We start from the raw sequence: 16,852 nt of genomic DNA, 5'->3' as shown, positions 1-16,852 counted from the left end.
TTTTGTATTTCTTTCCCTTAAAACATCGAGGACAATGTTTAGTTCAAGTATGGGGGGGAAATTATTCTTTCCATTCTCATCTTTGTTTCAAGTATGTACTCTCCCTTTTCATTGTTATTTCCCTATAAAAAAAAAAAAAAAAACAAAATATTTTTTAAGTTAAGTCCCGAATGTGAAAAATTTTCTATTATCTATTTCCCTCAACTTTCTTGAGCCATAACAAAAATTTTAACACACCCAATAAGTATAAAGGTCGCCTACTCTATAAAATTTGAGTGAAATCAAAACAAAATCATTACCATAACAACGCTCTGAGAACCTCAATATGTTAGATCAGGATAAGTACCTATTATACCGATCCCTTGAACTTTTAGTTCTATGGTAACCCCAAGTAGTTTATACAGAAGTCAACACCATCTTAATAGCAAACTACGTGGAGAGCCGATGAATATAAGTGAATGATCCCCAAAGTAACATGAAATACATCAAGAAATGCACAAATTAAATTAGGTGATCCTTACCAGATCATTTAATATAAAGGTTGCAGATCATGCAAAAGCACAATACGAAAGATCCATTACGAGTTGGTTCAGTAGGTATCTGGTACTGAACTCGGTAGGGCGGACTACGGTTCGATCCCCCGCAATTTGCAATGGACTGAATAATGAAGTTATCCGACTTATGTACCAGAACTTCTAGCTAAAAGTGGATCATAATCACTAACCGGTTACTCCACTATGTGCGCGAAAAGATAAAGGGCTTAATGTGATTTCGCTAGAATGAAAACGGGTAAAATAAGACTAAAGGAACCAGGATAGCTATCATAGGGTACTTGAACTGATTGGCATAAGGTAGGGTTATCTAAGTTGTGGCGGTAGTTGTTGATGTCGAGATTAAACTCAAGTCCTCCTAAACAAAAATCCATTGGCAACCTAGTACGAATTGATGTGCGCTTTAAAATTTCATCTGGCTAAAAACTTTTAACAAGTTCTATACTGAATTTTGCTTGAGGACAAGCAAAGATTTAAGTATGGGGGAGTTTGATAACACGAAATTATATCGCTTTTTAAGACTTAATTCAATTAAATTATATTATCATTTACGCTAGTTTATCTCATTTTATCAGATATTATGCAGTATTTCTCTTCTATTTATATCAGGTACCCATTTCGAAGCAAAAGTGAAAAAGGGAAGAAAAGGAGGTGTAAAAAGGAACAAAAAGGAGAGAAAAGGAACCAAATGCCAAAGCCCAGCCCAAAGCGCACAAGTCACCAATGCTGTGCCTGTGACGGACGTCACAGGACGCGTGACGAGCGTCACGCGAAGTAGCCTTGTGACGGACGTCACACATAGCGTGACGAGCGTCACACAACTCCACTACCTTTTTGGCGCAAGTATCGCCCTCAGAAAGACTTGAAGAATAACGTTAAGGAGTTGGTCTCCTATATGCACGCCGTGGATATAGCCACGCTGAAGAATGGGAGAAACGGAATGCAGTTACCAAGGCTATTATAAATAGCCATCTCACAAACCAAAAGAAAAGGAGGTTTTTGCACGCTCAGTTTTGCGAAAGCTCTGCCAAATTTTCCTTTCACGCCTTTGCCTATTTTTCTTCCTTTCCAGCATCGTTCACTTTATTTATTTTATTTTGCAAGCTTTATTTTCTTTTTCCCTTGCAATTTATTTTCCCCCGTTCTTAGCTTTTAGATATTTTTCGCGTAGTAGTTTCTACACCGGAAACTACTGGGCAACTTTATACCGGATTTAACCTTACGTTATATTCGAGTTTTATTTCCTTGATTTATTTTACTGTTTAATTGAAGAATCCAAGAACAAATCCTACCGGCTTGTGGAGGAGTGTTCAAGACCATTGTATTACGCATTCAGGTTCTTTAATCGTTATTTAATTTTTAATGTTTTATTCTATTGTTTATTACATTGCATGCCTGGAATGAGTCTGTTTATGCATGATATAAATTCTTATTTATTTAGCATGTCTGGCTAATTTGCCTAGGTATCGGTATGTAAAGTAAGCAGAAAAAGGGGTCAAGACTAAGTCGGTCTATTCAAACTTAAAATTAGAATCAATCTTTTTATGGTCTTAACTTACAGGTTTAATAACAAGATTTTTTTACAAAAGTAAAAGACATAAAGAAGTTGAAACCAACAGAGCGAGAGTTTGAGGTTTTAACTGGACAGTGTAAGTTAGTCATTAAGTCTATCTCAGGGCGAGAGCAAGTTTTAGAATTAATTAAATTCTGACTTTTTTCCAAAAAGTATTTTTAAAGATTGAATGTGAGGACGAGAGTTAAGCATTTAGATTTAATTGTATAACCTAAGTCAACAGAGCGAAAGTTTGAGATAAGGGTGTTTAAAACGGTCAGTATTTTCTTAAAAAGAGTTTCTGCAACTTTATTGTTTTCAAAATATGATTTTGACTTAATTATAAGTGACAGCTACATTAATCTAAGATCATGGTTTCTTCAACAGAGCGAGAGTTTGAGATAAAACCTTTAACCAATAAAGTTAATCGAAACGATTTATTTTAAAACCGAGAGACCGACAAGGAATTGATTCCCTAGTTTTGACGAACTACATACCGATATCCGTTTTATTGATATTCAATCTAGATATTAGTTTAGCTCTTAGTTTTTCCCCAAGCAATCAAACATTTTCACCTTAGATTTACGTAGTAACTTTAGATAACGGTATATCGATTCATAAGTCCCTGTGGGATCGATATCTTTTAAAACTACGCGATAGAACTGTGCACTTGCAGTTTGTATCCCATTCTCGACTCACACAGTCGAGCGATCAAGGATGCGACAGATGAATTGGCGCACCCCCAATGCAGTAAGAGGAGGCGCCAATAGCATTGGCACATGCATTGGACTCCACATGAGGAGGCGCCAATGCTATTGGCGCATGCATTGGCCCTCATGAGGAGGCGCAAATGCTCTTGACGCCTAGGTGCATTTTAGATGGTGGGCGCCAATTCATCTGGCGCCTGCATGTTCTTTCATGTGGGCGCCAATCCCTCAGACGCCCACATGTTATGTACAATTGATGTTCCGTCTCTATAAATACCACGTCTTGGATGCAATATTTTCTACTCAAAATCATCTCCTAATACCATAATTTCTCTAGTTCAACCACCATCACCTTCGAGTTTCTTTGTTTTACAATGTTTGCATACATTCCGAAACGAAATGCTGATGTAATATTTTCCGTCGTTGCGGCTCCGATACAGATTCGACTTTGGAACACAAATACGTTTGAACGTCTTAATCGGACGTTGTATATTTGGTTAGAGGGAGAAATTGGAGAGGGTGAAAGGATTAGAAGAATACAATGGCTTGTGTCCATGTTCAACCAAAACGGAGAAGTGCGCGAATGAGTGCATATTAAGACCGACCAAGACGCTCGTAGTATGATGCATTACATGTTCAAAATTGTTTTGATGGTTGTAATCGCATAGTTCTTGTATTGTATTTGTTATAATGATTTGTGTTACTGTTTATGTAATGGTACTTTCGTCACAGACGTCTAATATGAAATAAATTTAGTTTTTCATATATTGCAATAGAGGTACATGTAAATTTATCTGGTTGTGCTCGTTCCAACACTAGGACAATTATTACGATTGTGACCTCGCTGACGACATGAACTACATAGTCTAACCATTTTGTTCTTCGTATCCATTTCGGTTCGAATTCAGGTGCTATTTGGGCGACCCTTTTTCTTCCTTCGCATAACTTTGTTGTGCCAGACGATGTCCCCTTGATATTCTGGCCAATAATCCTCTTTTGTCACTACGGAAAAACTAATTTTATAAACATTTGAAAGGCCGGTGACTTTGTAAACTTCAGATAGCAAGTAGGATGGATCTCTTCGAACCTTTGAGCATGCAGCAATTACATGGGAGTAGGGGTACGAAAGACTTGGAACTTTCCGCAGTCTCACCAACCTCTATCTAGTTTGACTCTGTACTGTCCCATCGGCATGCCCTCATTGTGATCCATGGACTCAGCAACACTATACCAATCTTTAGTTCGGTTAAAGATCGTAACCACGTGTGTGTTTGATTTGGTACCTTCATGTCTGATGAATTTCATTGAAGCATCACTAAACAATTGTCTAGATTGCAACACTGAACTCCATTTTGAGCGTCTGGTTTCAAACATCGCCCCTAGCTTGAAGTATGTTGCTTGCACCAAAGCGGTTATTGGTAGGTTACAGATGCCTTTGAAGACAGAGTTCATTGATTCCACAAGATTTGTTTTCATGTGGCCCCAACACTGACCGTTGTCGTATGCCATAGTCCATTTCTCCAATGGAATACTATCGATCCACCATACTGCATCTTCGTTTGACAATCTTATTTCCTCGCGGTAGTGTTTGAAAGAAGGTTCTGATAATACGTAACCTGCATTGACAACCTTCTTCCACAACGTCTTATCTTTGCTTTCCCGCATGAAATTCTGAGCAATATGTCTAATACAGAACACATGCGTCGAAGGAGGATTTTGTCAGCCGTTATCAATGTTATTATATGCACTGATGATTGAATGGTGTCTGTCGGAGATCAAACATAAGTTAGGCTGAGGTGCAACGTGCAATCAGAGATTTCTTAGGAAAAAACCCCATCCCTCAGCAGTCTCCCCTTCAACTAGGGCAAAGGCGATTGAAAAAATATTGTTGTTCCCATCTTGTGCCACTACCATCAGTAACGTTCCTTTGTATTTTCCGTACAACCATGTACCATCAATTTGTATAATTGGTTTATAGAAAGAAAAACATATGACACATGGTTGATACGTCCAGAAGAGACGGTGAAATATTCTATTTCCAACAGCACATGTACCATCTGATGTATACGCGGGCAATGTTTCCAACTTGACAATTGTCCCGGGAGCATATTGTTTTAGAGCCAATAGGTATTTTGGAAGTTGTTTGTAAGACTCCTCCCAATTTCCAAACACTTTTTCAACAACCTTTGTCCTAGCTATCCATGCCTTCCTATATGATGGAGTGTACTCGTACTCTGCCCTAATATGCGAGATTATTGTACTCACCTTTAACGACGGATTATCGCCAATGACAGACAATATTTCATCGCATATTAGCTAAGAGCTTAATTTACGATGATCCTGCATTGGGGTTGTCAGCATGCATGTGTGATATGGACCCATTGATCCAATCTCCCAAGACTCGCTCCTCTTCGGGTACGAAGCTGACAACTTAAAAAGGCAATGCTCATTCGGATAATAAACTTTATACCTCGATGTGTCAGTTCTGTCAACTCGGGAATCAGTTGATAGTTGCATGTGGAATTTCTTAATGGCTTTTACACATTCCTCTTTTGTGCGAAATGTGTCTCCTTGTTTCAAAGATCCTTGCATCTGCACATAAGGATTGTACCATACATCTGCTGAAGGTTCATCTGGACCCAAATTCAACCTTGCCATGTGTTGGGGTGGGAAGTATACATGACTTGCTGGTATTGGCTCCTCTTCCTCATCAGCGTTCACCATTGAATCAACCATGATCTCGACTTCTTCTTTGTCATCTGGAACATTCACCTCAGCTTGTTCGTCATCAGTCTCACAAAACACTTGTGACTGATCAATGAATTGAGACACCTGTTGTTGATGTGGTAATATATACAATTTTATATCGTTGTAACCAGATTGTCCGTGACTGACAAACATATGTTGGACATCGTCATCATCTCGAATCTTCTTCTGATAAAATTTTACCCGATTTTCTGCAAACCAAACCGGATTTTTATAGATGATTTGGACCACATTATTGCACTGCAATTTCTTTTCTATTCTTTGTTTTAGATGTGAAAAATTTGATCGTCAATTTATTGTAAACCGAGTTACCTCTGTGTTTCGAAAACAAAAACCGAACAACTGATGATCAAATATTTCACCTTCGACATGGGCACTGATCATGTAATATTGTGTGGAAGACATTTTGTTCAAATATTAAAAATGTAAATTTCTTTACTGGAATTTAATGCATTGCTAAGTTGTTCATCTGTACAGCATAAATAGCGTTGCACTGATCACTTGGTCATTATCTTTACAGACTTGACCATGCATGCAGTAAAAAGAATCTAACATGCAGTGACAAGAGTGACAAGAAAACACATGCGCCCATGGAATCCAGGAATCTCTGAAGCAAGGAATCCTTGTGCCCTAATATTCCTAATAGGCGGCCATTCCCTAGGTGCCATAAAGTAACTTGGGCGCCAAGAGGAAGGGCGCCCCTTCACAACAATTGAACCAAGGCGCCACTAGGAAGGACACTTCTTCCCATTTCCCTACACTAAGGCGCCAAGAGGAAGGGCGCCTCTTCCTTGCATGTGAAGAATCACATGCAGGAACCAAGAGGAAGGGTGCCTCTTCCTTTGCATGTGGATTATTCACATGCACCTAGAACAAAGGATTCTTCACATGGTTTCTGCATTTTGTCATTCCATTGTCTTCTTTTTCCATTGCATGTAACTAATCCCATTCTTCTTAGGTTGCAAACCTACTCACCCATTCATCTATAAATAGCCTCTCATATCAACAATATCAAATCATCTTCATCAATACTCAATTATATTCTTCTTTGTCACACTAATCCTCTACCACACTCAAGCTCTGCAAAATCAAATCATGTCTTTGTTGAATATGGGCGATGAACACAAAGGCACACTCGAGAATATCTCGGCATTTGTATGTTATCTCTCTCTCTTTTTACTTTTTCCATTTTTAGTCTTATACCTTTGTTATCTATGTTTTTCTTACTTCTTATAGAGTTGTCTTTGTAGATTATGTATTTCTTCTTCTTATTGCACTTTCTTACTTTTTTGTTATTAGGATCCGAAGCGTTTTAGATGCCGTGTACATGAATATGTACCCCACAATCCTTTAATAGAACCATATATTAGAGGATGTGGATTTGGAAATCTACTTAACATTGTTTCGTGCTCGGTGGACTACAAGTTCATTCTGACTTTGTTGGAGAGGTGGAGACCCGAGACCCACACATTTCACTTTCCGATTGGTGAATGTACCGTCACACTTGAGGAATTGTACATGTTGTTAGGTCTCCGTATAGATGGAAATGTTGTGAGTGGTAGAGTTAACCAAGACAACAATATCTGCAATGAATTATTGGGTGCCCCGTTGTTAGACGACGAAACTGAGGGAGACACATCCGGTCAAGCAAGGGGTCAAGGTATAAATTTAAAAATACCTTAAACAATATTATGCCAGTATAGTATTGTTCGAAGATTCAACCGAGTATGAGAAAATAATAAAAGCTCGGTGTTATATTATGATTTTATTTGGTAATTTTTTGTTTCCAGAAAGTACAAGTAATTCTGTAAATATAATGTATTTACCTTTATTACGCAACATTAATATGGTAAACACTTATAGTTGGGGTTCAGCTATGTTGGTTCATCTATATAATGCAATGTGTAAAACTGCAAAAAAGAATACCTGTACTTTTTTTTCATGTGCGTATTTGCTTCAAGCTTGGGGTTGGTCAAGAATGTCGTCGCTCGCCCCGATAAATGAGAGTCCATTCGTGTTCCCGTTTGCAACCAAGTAAGTCTAACACTTTACCATTTACCATTTAGTTAATTATATTTTATATTATAATTAACAATAAATAATATTTTTCACTTCTTTTTTATCTAAGGTGGTCAGTAAGGGGGATGAACTACAATAGGTGTCTGAAACATACTATTGTAGTCTATCGCAATCTATTGGACCACATTGGACATGAAGATGTAATAATCCTACCGAAATATATTTTAATTTAAAAATACTTATCAAATTATTTTCCATCTAATCGTTTCGTATTGTTTTATAGTTTATCTAGAGGCCATATCTGGGTCTGGATCATGATGTGAACCATGACGATGCTGCAGTTTGGACATCGAAGACACCGATTATCCGATTCACTATGGTGGAAATGCACCAAAGTGACTGGGTCAAACTGCAGTTCGGCATGCTACAATAGATTCCAGAATCTCCCACGTGTTTGGGGAATTGGCATAAAAAAGGGTTGATGCACAATGGGATTATTCTTACTGGAGAGACCTTGCAAAAGAGATGTGTCGTCAATGAAGGAATCGACGACAACACATCTTAAACGAACCAGTCATCCATGGTACAAGACCGACTCAACAATATATGACATGGTTTAGGTCGGTAATAACTCAACAATTTGTATCTGAGCCGCGGTATTTGATGGATCCATTCCAACTTGCTTCGTCATCGTACGTCCCACAATAATTCCCCACCCAACACCAATGTGAATCCACCCAAACCTAACAACCAACCACATAACATCAACCTACCACATACACACAACAACTAAACATCCAACCTCGCAATCCGTTCATGCCATCCACCCAACAACCAACCATCCAACATCGCAATCCATTCATACCACCCACCCAAACACAAAACCAAGAATCAAACCCCGCAACCACAACCGTCTATAGCTCAGCTGATTCATATGGGTCACTTCATCGTAGCCCCCCCACCAATGACCACCCAAACATCCTATCAACATAACACCCAACCATTGTTTAACTATAGTACACTCCAGACGGTCCCCACATGCCAAGAGATGGAGGGTCAGACATTCACATCCAGACGGTCTTTAGGAGTACATGCAGATGATCGATGCACTGACCATAGATAATGTTATCTAGATACCCTACGCAAATCATAGAGAGCATCAAGAATTTGATGACATTTCCCTTTTTTGGTTATCTGTTGTGGGAGACCTTAGTGGTTAGACCATAGTGTTTTTTTAAAAACGGTATATTTTTCCATGCACCAATTTATTTTTGTATAAACCGCTAAAAGTGTATACCAAATTTTTATACTAGGCTTTCAGATTTTTTTATTCATACCGCATTGTTTAATTAAATTTTCGGGTTTTTCGTTAACTAAAAAATTGAGAGGAATATTTTTGGTATTATTGAAAATTGGAGTGGGTGAGTTGCCAGATAAATTTGAAAGGGTGGTGGAATTTCGGACCTGTTTGTTTTATCTTTAAAAAATGAATTTTTTCTTTGTATTTTCAAAAATGGATTTTATAAATCCGTTTTTCAAAATATTACATTTTTTATATTTGTTTTTCTAAATTGAAAGACCAATTTTGACATCCTATAACATAAGCAGACATTATTAAAGATCAAAACATAGTCGAAATCCCAATTTTTGTAAAAAGTTGTATCTCAAAAATGATTTTTATGAAAAACTATTTGAAATAGCTTTAAAATTAAGTGATTTTTTAAAATTTTGATACTAAAAAAAATTCAATAAAATGATAAAATATTTAAAATAATAGTTTAAGAAAAATTATTCAAACCCAATTTTTATTTGAATATCTTATAAAGAATTTTTTTAATTTTTTTAATACAAAATTATGTTATAATATAAAAATCATTTTAAAAAAACTAAAACAAACCGTCCAAAATCTTGTGACAAGCCTATTAAATCATTGGTTAATGGTGGGTTTTCAAAAATCACATTACCAATGGCTTGTATAGGGTTATGGTCTACTTATCATATTGATTTAAACCAATAACTTCCAAGGCTAAGGGCCGGTTTGTTTTAGCTTTAAAAAAATGGATTTTTTCTTTGTATTTTTTAAAATGGATTTTACAAAAATGTTTTTCAAAATATTATAAGTTTTTTTAAATTTATTTTTTATAAATTAAAAGATTGAATTGTTCATTGTATAATATAAATATACACTATTGAAGATCAAAACATAGTCAAAATCACAATTTTTTATAAAAATTGTATCTCAAAAATTATTTTTAGAAAAAGCTATTTGAAATAGCTTCAAAATTAAGTGATTTTTTGAAATTTTGATATCCAAAAAAAGTTTTGATAAAATGATAAAATACCTAAATTAACATTTTAAGAATAACTATTCAAATAAAATTTTCATTTGAAGCTTTTATAAATTCTTTGTAAATTTTTTTTACACTAAAATATATAACACTATAAAAATCATTTTTAAAAAAAGTCAAAACAAACTGGCCCTATATTACAACTCTGATAGAAAAAAGTGGATTAACAACATTATCTATAATCTATACTAATATATAAAGGCAAAACATGAATTTGATGTAGCCTTTTTTTCTTTCAAATATATCCTTTTCAAGTTTATTTTAGATCTTAACTTCTCTTTCCCACAAACGACGGTTATATAATAATTTATTATTTTTCATATCATTATCTTTAACTATTTTATAAATAATTTAAAATAAAATTAAAATTGAATAAAAATATAATACAGTTTAACTTTTATGCGCATAAGTATTAGAGAAAGCGGTCGGACGGACACGTGCCGTCTGGACATTAGTAATATAGAAAGGCAATATTTTGTTTTGGTGTAGTCTTTTTTTTATTACCAATTTTACTCTTACTTTATTGTGTAATTTACTTGTTAACTTCCATTGAAACCACTATTATTAATTTTCGCATAACTTCCTACTATTAACTCTCACATGCTGTATTTTTAAAAAATTATACTTAAATATAAAATATTGCTTGTATTTTTATTGATGAGCATTAAAAAAGAGGACATACGAGTGCCCGTCTGGACGCTAGTTACTATTATTTAACGTCAAAGGTATATGCTCTAGCAACAAATTTTCATTTTTAGGCTCTACGGGATTATTCTCGTTTGAGGGTTTTAGCAGCTTGCATGTATAGGAAGGCCACGACTTTAGTTCGGTCACATTGACCTCATTCTCCTCTACATACTCATACTATGAGTCAAATGAGTTTCCTATGTTGTCGACTTTGACATAAGCTACTTTCTTTTTACTGAACTTCGAAGTTCTAAATTTTTTGGCTTTTAACCATTTGACTTGTCGAACTCTATCGGCCAACTGGGCCATGTCTCTCAAGTATTGTGTGTCTAACTTCATCCTGATGGAGTAGTCGAGACCCCCTACTGTAAGTTCAACTAATTCATGTTCTGGCACTTGTGTAAAAAATCTCGCTTTCAAGGTTCTAAACCTATTAAGGTAATATTCAATGCTTTCACGAATATATAAAGGCAAAATACGAATTTGGTGTAGCCTTTTTTTCTTCCAAATATATCCTTTTTAGTTTTATTTTAGATCTTAACTTCTCTTTCCCACAAACGGCGGTTATACAATGATTTATTATTTTTCATATAATTATCTTTAACTATTTTATAAATAATTTAAAATAAAATTAAAGTTAAACAAAAATATAATATTGTTTATATTTTATGCGCGTCAACATTAGAGAAAGAGGACATACGGGCACGTGCCTGTCTGGATGCTAGTAATATATAAAGGCAATACTTTGTTTTGGCGTAGCATTTTTTTACCAATTTTACTCTTACTTTATTTGTAATTTACTTATTAACTTCCATTGAAACCACTATTATTAATTTTCACATAACTTCCTACTATTAACTCTCGCATGCTGTAGTTTTAAAAAATTATACTTCAATATAAAATATCGCTTATATTTTCATTGATGAGCATTAAAAAAACGGACAGATGAATGCCCGTCTGGATGCTAATTACTATTATTTAACATCAAAAGTATATGTTCTAGCAACAAATTTTTCATTTTTAGGCTCTACGGAATTCTTCCCATTTGAGGGTTTTAGCAGCTTGCATGTATAGGGAGGTCACGACTTTAGTTCGGCCATGTTGACCTCGTTCTCCTCTACATACTCATACTATGAGTCTGATGAGTTTCCTATGTTGTCGACTTCGACATAAGCTACTTTCTTTTTAATGGACTTCGAAGTTCTAACTATTTTGGCTTTTAATCGTTCGACTTGTCGAACTCTATCGGCCAACTGGGCCATGTCTCTCAAGTATTAGGTGTCTAACTTCTTCCTAATGGAGTAGTCGAGACCCCCTGCTGCCAGTTCAACTAATTCATGTTCTGACACTTGTATAAAAAATCTCGCTTTCAAGATTCTAAACCTATTGTGGTAATATTCAATGCTTTCAACCACCTTTCTTCTTACACTGGCTAATTCCCTGAGGCTAATCTTACATTTCCTCATGTAGAACTTCTCGTGAAAGGCCCTTTCTAGTTAGGCCCATGTAAAGATGGAATTTAGGGGAAGGATGGTGAACCATGTAAAAGCGTTCTTCGTCAATGAGTTTGGAAACTACTTGATTTTCAAGATCTCATTATTGGTTAAATCACCAGCCTCAGTCTGGTATCGGGCGACGTGTTTGACGGTAGACTCACTAGTGTTGCCAGCGAACTTGGTGATTTTTAGGACTTTCTAGCGCCTAGGCAATTAGGCTTGCCTTACATACTCAGACAACATGGATATATAGTTTGGCCTTTAAAGGCCTACATTGAGGGCATTCTGGACCAAAACACGTTCGACGACGTTGGTGATATTATCCTATACCCCCATGTTGCTCTGTCGGGCTTGTCTTAGGACTTGGTTGACATCTTGATTGTGTTGCACTAGGACCATATTGAGGCCTTCTGGCCTTTGATCGTTCTCAACAACCCTATTTTCATAGGGTTAACCCCTTGGAGAATGTTAGGCACTAGAGTTAGTGGCGTCGGTGGTGCCCTAAAAAAGTCAGCAATCCTACCGATTTGGTGGGCTAGTTGTTGATAACTCCTAGTCGTGTTTTCTATAAGTGGGGTAAATATGTTTCCTATCTATTGTTTAATCGTGTGAACCATATCATGGTTGCTTTCATCCATTAACTGTCTCATGACTTGGAGAGAGTTATTGGTTAAAGACGAATCACCATACGGAGGAAAATACTCCATTCCTCCTGGTGGTTGTCCTAATTGGCCAAAATTTCCCATGGTGGACATTGAAGTCACATATGGGTTAAAGGGCGATGATGTTTCCATCACGCTCTCTGAATATATTGGCATACTAGGGTGCATACTTGCCATCATTTCAGTTGGCATGTCATATGGTTGTTCCTTTTGAGGCAAAGAGAATCCTAAATAAGGAGGCCTTTGGTCTCTTAGATTCTGTAATTCCCTAAAAAAGGTTGGTGCGGTTGAGGCTTGTGTTAATGAAATCCCTACATCTTGCGGTATAGATTACGCCACTTCTTGGCTTATGAAAGTGGGTATCTCCTCGACTGAGGTTAGAGGCATAGAACTGCCGACACTAGTAACTGTCGGTTGTCCTCCTGGATTTGGAGTATTACTTTGGGAAGGGGTTTGGTTTTTTTGAGACATACTGAAAAGACGCTTACCACTCCTCAAATGCATACAACACAGAAGACCACAAAAATGGAAGACACAAAAATAAAGCGTAAGACACTACTTTTCTGCAAAAGTATTCGAACAAAAGGGTCCCACTAGGCCTGCCAATTTGTTTATCGGTCTTTTTGGTAAACAATCACGAGTTTGAAAGTATATGAGATTAACTCGAAAAATCTCCAAATCAATTTGTGCAAATAATTTGTGTGAACACATGTGCGTGTGAATTGAATGTAGTGTAGCAAAACACTTTAAATGAAGTCAAGGTGTGATAAATGTTAAGGTGAAATGCAGTAAGCAACATTAAATAAAGAAAAGACAAAAGTATATGTTCCGTTTATGGAGACAAAAAGACTAAGAAAAAACGGTGGACGCAGACGCATACATGTTTCCTGCTCAACTGTTTCGCTCTTTGATTCGGGTACTCTAGTGGTATGGAGAGTATGCATGAAATTTTGCAACCTCTGATCCTATGTATGAGTCTTCTATTTATTTTATTTACAAAATAACAGTCGACGACGGTTATGACCACTAGGAGATTTATTGCATTTACTCCACATTCAACCCTTCAGGTTCCCACTAGTGCACTTACGTGTCTTCCAAGAAGATATCTGGCTATAACCCACATTGAGTGGTAACTGCTTTTCCACTTCTTCATGATTTCTCGATGATAACTGCTCCAATATGTTGCCAACGATGCCTGTCAAGGCCCCGTGATTTTTAAAATTCACTAAGTCTTTTATACCCTGTTGTTTCGTCGACTGGACCTTTTCGAGATTTTGGACATATTTCCCAGAGATATGGATTTTGGGGATTTAGACCTGAGATTCCTCCAAACCATGTCTCGTTGTGTCAACGACTCGGTCGATCCTTTGTCGTTGGCCTATCGATGACTCACCATTAATGTTTCTCTTAAAGATACTTCATTAATGTTTTCTCAATAAACGTATTTTCATTGACATTCTTTGTTGACTTTCTAGTAGCTGAAAATCCAAGTGTAACAGATAGCCAAAGGGTTAGAAAATCAATATGTTCTTGGCCGGAGACCTCTTATGTAGTTTTGTCGTGATGGTCAGTAATGTAATTTTTGAAACTATATCGACCAAACACAAATTCATTAATAGTTTCCATTTTGGGGTGAAAGTTTCACACGTGGGTCGAAGCCCAGTGATAGATTCCACGTCAAACAAAGTTGGCGTAAGCATCCCACAGGGAAGTTAGAATGTGTTTGTCTAACCTTCCCAAAAGAAGATCGACGCAAGCATCCTAGCAAGGTTATACTTAGGATTGGTTCTAGACAGCTGAATCACGTCGAAAATACCTAAGTTTTTCCATTGTTATTTCCTTTTATTTTGGACTTTGTCGAACCATGCAATATAATCCTTATTTTGGGATGGGGTGCTGATAAAAAAACACGCATGGGCGTCTCCATAAAATTTAGGTCGAGAGAGCGTTCTTCGAACGTATAGGGCATGGTAATGGGATAGCAAGAAAAGAATTTGTTCGCCTTCCCAGGGTTTGATTTGGCAGTAGGAAACATGCCCAAAAATGCTAGAAGTTTATCAGAGAAAGAATGGGATGAAGACCTATTTGGCCCAGATGGAGATTTTCTCCTTATCAAGTGGTGGTTCATGCATGGAGTCTCTTCCATTTTCCGCCTCTGGAGTCGGAATCGCGAATGTCAGAGGGTTGTTGTCGGTGACTGGTGTATAGGTGGTGGAAGTAGCTATTATTTTTCTCTTGAAACTTTTGAAGAAGAAGGTTTATGAGTTAAAAATAATGAGTGTAAATTCTTAAAGTGGGAATAATTGAAATAGAAGGCTGAATCTAGTATTTATAGAGGAGAGTAAATGGGTGACCATCCAACAAGTGGCAGTCGTATGGCAATTGGAAACAGTTCCTCTTCAGGAAGTTGAAGAGTTAGTGGGATATGAAAGTAACTCTGCACTCTCTTAGGAGGTAGAGCAATGATGGTTTCTACTGCAAAAAACCATGTTGAGTAGATGTTTGTGAAAAGGCGCACTGATGAAGCTGACGTCAGTGAAATGATCTGAACAGTGTCGAAAAATCGTTCAAATTATTCCATATTTCTCCCTTTCGAAATTTGTGTGATCGAAAAATGGAATTTTGGGGGGAAATTTGTTACCTCATATTTTTCTACACAGGTGATAAACTTGAGCATTCAGGGTGAATTTGACCATAGTGGAAATTCAAGGTTTCACTCAAAGTCGAAGTGGTCATTTTCGACCAAAAAACCACCTAATCTTTTAGGGAAAATTCCTTGTTGAGGGAGGTTAGGAAGTCGGTCGAGAAGTCCATGGAAGACCTTGATCAAGTTAAAAGACTTAGTGAAATTTGGATGATTTGACACAACTATCATGTTTTTATCGAAGAAGGTTGGATAAGATCATGCGATTATTAGAAGACGTATGGGGACTTGTCAAAGCCTAAGGTTACATAAAGTCGAAGACGTGGAAAGTTTTTCTAAGTCGATTGTTGCAGACCGTTATGTTAGGACTCGTATATAAGCAACGTTCGTTTATAGTTTTAGGGGTCCGCAATTTCACACAAATTCTACAAACTCAAAGTATCCAAGTGTTTAGGGAGAAAAGAGTAATAAAAAAAATGCATGTATTTGTGTTCCATTTCATGAATAAATTCCTTATTTTAAAGTCATTTACTGCATTACAAGTTATTTTCTAGTTTTTTCTTTATTACCGACTTTAACGTCAAATGTGTTTCAAACTCATAATTTTTGCACAATTTGTCCTGGAATTTTTTTGAGTTTAATCTCTTAAGTAAAATCAAACTTGTCTTTGTTTACCAAATTTCACAGTAAACAACTGCACACATAGCCAGTGGAAGACCTATTTAGACATTATTGTTATCTTTATGTATTATTTGTATATTACATGTAACATTACTCAGACATCTTCATCAGGATATTTTATTAGATAATATTTTTGATCTTCCATGATGCAACATGAACATAAATTAATATTTCACAATGAATTACATAACTTAAGAAAATGATAATAAGTAAGAAAACCTAGACACTACCAGATGATTTTGGATGTTCCATCATCTTAATCATGTCTTCGGAAGGCCTAGAAATCTTAGCATCTAACTCGATCGACCCCTTTGTTAACCTATGGTGAAATAATCTTCATGCATCCTTCACATCTTCATCGGTCTTCAACTCAATAAGGTTGCATTTCACTCTTCCATCAAGATCAATCCAATCATCACGAAACTCGATCTTTCTCACCTTTTTATTTTGTTATCAGGCAACAAATCATTCAACTTGGGTGTCAAGGCGGCAATCGATTTGGTGTTATCTAGAAGCCGAAACTCTACAGGAGGTGAAGCTTCGTTGAAGTACATTTCTACCTTAATTAAAAATCGAGGAAGAAGTATTTTGAGATATTTTTCTCAAACAACAGGTGAACCCTGCCTACTTATACAACTTGTGATTCATTCTGAATCACACAAAATAGTTGGTGCAATCACAGTGGTCAAAAACTGTCCAAAATTCTTAGTGTTTAAAATTTCAAACAAATTAACTTATC

Source organism: Lathyrus oleraceus, chromosome 5, assembly GCF_024323335.1.
Source record: "Lathyrus oleraceus cultivar Zhongwan6 chromosome 5, CAAS_Psat_ZW6_1.0, whole genome shotgun sequence".
NCBI classification, from domain to species: domain Eukaryota; kingdom Viridiplantae; phylum Streptophyta; class Magnoliopsida; order Fabales; family Fabaceae; genus Lathyrus; species Lathyrus oleraceus.
This window is presented reverse-complemented; position numbering follows the sequence as displayed.